This window comes from Centroberyx gerrardi, chromosome 10 (genome assembly GCF_048128805.1).
Source record: "Centroberyx gerrardi isolate f3 chromosome 10, fCenGer3.hap1.cur.20231027, whole genome shotgun sequence".
NCBI classification, from domain to species: Eukaryota; Metazoa; Chordata; class Actinopteri; order Beryciformes; family Berycidae; genus Centroberyx; species Centroberyx gerrardi.
This window is the reverse complement of record NC_136006.1, coordinates 1,617,993-1,622,304: the sequence shown is the minus strand read 5'-3', so window position 1 is coordinate 1,622,304 and position 4,312 is coordinate 1,617,993. Positions and strand designations below refer to the sequence as shown.

Genomic DNA, 4,312 nt, shown 5'->3' with positions numbered 1-4,312 from the left:
CAACTGTCCCAGATGGGGGAGGGGAATGGCTTTGAAAGCCTCAGCATTCCATTAAAGGAATAGTTCACCCAAAAATGAAAATTCAGTCATCATCTACTCTCTCATGCCAGTTGAAACACAGGTGAAGTCTTTGGGGACCAATCCTTAGAGTTCCTAAAAGAACAAAAAATATCCATAAAATTACTCCATACAACTCTTGCAGCATAATCCAAGTCTCCTTCCTTTTTGCAGGGGCCTAACCCTTCTCCTTCCACGCAAACCTTAACACAGTCCCTAGCTGGCATATCAATGTCAAAGGTAACAGAACTAAGATACTTCACCAATGTGGATTAAGCTCCAAACATAATGCTGTTTGTTTAATGTCACAATGCTGAACCCATCATGACATATGGGATTAGGAAGGGAGGAGAAGGGAAATCAGAGGGAGGTATAGGTGATGAAGACAGGTGAAGAAGAGATAGAGAGTGATGAAGACAAAGATGAAGAGGATTATTTCAGAAAGCTAGGCAGGGAATGAGGGAGGAGGCACCAGTCTGTAGAGAGAAAAACAGATAGAGGGAGAGAGAGCAAGAGGAACGAAGGGAGGGAGAGAAGAGATATATCAGCTGTATGATAGAGAGCTTTAGTCAGAAAGCTGCCAGACCTCAGCAGCTTCTCCTCTCCTCCTCTCTCTCTGATGATGGAGACCCTGAAAGGAGGTGAACTTTGCTTTCCACAGCTCCTCAACACTTCCTGCAGGAAGCAGAAGCATCTTCGCTCGAAGGCCATGCTCCTCTGCATTCTGCTGTCCTCCATCTCTCTGCTCACCGTGGTTCTCAACATGCTGGTCATCATCTCCATCTCCCACTACAGGTAGAGATATACTTCTCAGCATTGACTAAAATATTTACAATATATGTCACATAAAGGCTTGTGATAAATACATTCAGGAATTTTGATAATACATCTGTTACATCTTGCATTAGACATATTACTATTTATATTATTATTACTACTACAACTAATGGTAACACTAGTTACCTGTGATATACTGTGACATAACAATGGTAGACTACCACTACTACTATTCATGAAATTCTCCCACTCCAGGCAGCTCCACACCCCCACCAACCTCCTCCTCCTCTCCCTGGCTGTCTCAGACTTCCTTGTGGGCTTCCTGGTGATGCCAGGTGAAATCCTCCGTATAGAGTCCTGCTGGTTTCTGGGTGACCTCATATGTGCTCTCTTTTGCTATGCTTCCTTTATTCTTACCTCTGCCTCAGTAGGAAATATGGTGCTGATATCAGTCGACCGCTATGTGGCTATTTGTGACCCTCTGTGTTACCCCACCAAAATCACTCAGAGAAGAGTTAAAATATGTGTTTGTCTGTGTTGGGTCTGTTCTGCTTTCTATAGCAGTCTGATTCAAAAGGATCACCTGAAACAACCAGACAGGTATAATTCCTGCACTGGAGAGTGTGTGGTTGTCATTAGCTATATAGCAGGAGCTGTTGACCTTGTTGTGACCTTTGTTGGTCCCATTACTGTCATCATAGTTCTGTATATGAGAGTATTTGTGGTGGCTGTGTCTCAGGCTCGTGCCATGCGATCCCACATTGTGGCTGTCACACTCCAGCGTTCAGTGACTGTAACTGCTAAGAAATCTGAGATGAAAGCAGCCAGGACTCTTGGTATTGTCATAGCTGTGTTTCTAATGTGTTTCTGTCCATATTACTATCCCTATCTTGCAGGCCAGGATACCTCATCCAGTGCTTCATATTCAGCCTTTGGGATCTGGCTGCTTTATTGTAACTCCTGTCTAAATCCTGTGATCTATGCCTTTTTCTATCCCTGGTTTAGAAATACTATTAAACTGATTGTTACACTTCAGATACTGCAGCCTGACTCCTGTGAAGCCAACATACTGTAGAGAGAGGCTGTGAAGCTTGGACAGACGAAGAAAAATATATATTGGTAAAACACACAGTGAATTTGTATGTAACCACATTGTTATGAACTTTTCATTCTATGCAAATTATATGAGCTGTATTTATTTTGTAAAGTGCAACAGCACGATGTCAAGTAAAATGGAAACATTTCTTGTCCTCATGTTGTTGAATGGAACTTGTCTGCCTGGTTTCCACAACAGGGCCAAACAGGGCTAGTCAGGGTTTAGTCATCATCTATTTCACTGATTTTACCCAAAACACCACCTCTGTGATTCTTTTCCATCTTAGTGCAAACAGAGATGATTGGTCAGGTGGGCTTCAGTTCCATATTATTTTTCTCAATTGGTTTTCTCATTGTTCTAATCATTCATAAGCACCATTAAAATAATTTAGGTAAACATAGACATACTACAGAGGTAGATATAACAACAGCATCATTGTTTATTGTTTGTTACACATGGTTACAAAAATATGAGATGCAAGGTGTGCAATTTAATGAGAAAACATTAAATAAAGCTGCAGAAATCGTGGTCTGTGTCTCCCTCTGCTGTTCTTAGTGTGTTTTACATATAGAATAAAACTTGCCATCCTTCCATTGTTCATGATTTGCCATTTATTGTTGTCCGATTCACAGTCCTAAATGTCTTTAAATATATTTATATATATAAATATAGATAGGACCTTGCTAGTGGGGTACAACACATAACAACAGTACTAATATACTAGTATACAATAACATATCAATAATCGTATACTACTTTATGACAGATCCCAGATACCATATCTAAAATGGTCAATAATGCAACCCTCCAGTCTATTTAAAGGTGTATGTTCTGGGCTGAAGTGGCCTGGCAGTATTCTGACTAGTATTAGATCTGCAGTTATACTTCTGCTTGTTATTTATTTGTTCTTATGAGTTATGAGCCATAATGTGCTATGCCAGTTTGATATGAACCAGCTAAAACGAAACTTTAGATATTGACTAATCCATGGCCCAGAGCAAATGTCAGCCTCATGAGTGCATGCATACGAAATGTGATGAAAATCAAACAATCAGTTTAGGAGGCACGAAGTCTTGGTTTATGTGACACCTCATATTGGATTATTTTAAAATGCCATAGCAGGCATGGTTCCTCACCTGTACTGACAAGGATCATTATGGGTGGACAAACCGTGATAGAGTTATGGTCACGGCCAAGTTCCAGCCAAGCTTTAATTAGTCCAACATTTGGCATGTCTCAAGTATTATGCCCAACAGTTAAAAGTTAGCATGCTGGATCAATTTGGGACAAAATTCTGTAGAGGCTTTGCAGTTGTGTCACAAATCTGCAGGCAACCAGAACTGGCATCATGATGTAGGTCCAGTTCAGAATTGGCTGTGCAAAAATAATCTCTAAGTATACAACAACCTGGCAACAAAAAGAAAGATATCTGAAAAAAAATTGTTGTGGTGTGGCTGCAGACTCAGTAATATTATAAGCAAATAAGTGAATAGTCTAGTAAGGTCTAGTTTCCAAAGTCAGGTTACTGTGACACAGGAAACTATCTTGTCTTTAGTTCTAGTCTCTACTCAACACTACGAGTTGTAGCTTGAGAGGAATCAGCTCTGTTACAGTGAATAAACGGTTGTTTTTTTCTTTGTTAGCGAGCTAACTATCGTGCAGGCAAATTTAACAAAGCAACTGATGTCAGTGAAAACTGGACACTAATAAAATTAGCTTCAACTATATATGTTAACTAGCACAGATCAGATGTTAGGATTTCAGAACATCCGGGGCTCAGCCCAGAGGAAGTCACAGAACTTTATTAACTTCACAGAAATTTACTTTGATTGGTTGAAAATGTTTTATGTTGTCTCTACCTCCAGAAAAATCGCTGCGAGATGGAACCAAGAATATAGATTTAGTTATCGTTTGGATGTTTTTTGTAGAAGAGTTGTAGTGGGAACACGGAATTCTATTTACTTATAATGATCTAAATCTTTTTATAGGTATCTTTATAGTTATAGTCCTATTGAAATTATAACATCCGTAATGGTGCATATTACAGTGTAACAGGCCAACATATCATGGCATAAACAGTGACCAAGTGCACCATTAGTTCATTCAAATCGCAAATGGACATTACTGATTAATGAGCGACACACAATCTGGCGCTCTTCAAGAGACCATGCAGTTGAGTTTAGCAGCTGAGTTTAGCGGTGCTGAATTCGGAAAATGTCCCGCTGTTACGGCCGTGGCCGTACCCCCAGAAGATTCCCTAGTGTTTCCTTGTGTTTCCCCTTCCCTGTGTTCCCAGTGCTCCCCTGTCTGTCTCTCTCTCTGTCCATGTTTTGTTTGTGTGTGTATTGGCGTGGGCGTGGTCTCCCTTCCTCGTTCTCCTGG

The 4,312-nt window shown here is 40.4% G+C and overlaps 1 pseudogene; it reads left to right on the top strand.

Moving 5' to 3' along the window:
• The first annotated feature begins 609 nt into the window (after positions 1-609).
• LOC139931497 (trace amine-associated receptor 13c-like) lies at positions 610-1,909 on the top strand (annotated as a pseudogene).
• The last annotated feature ends 2,403 nt before the right edge of the window (positions 1,910-4,312 follow it).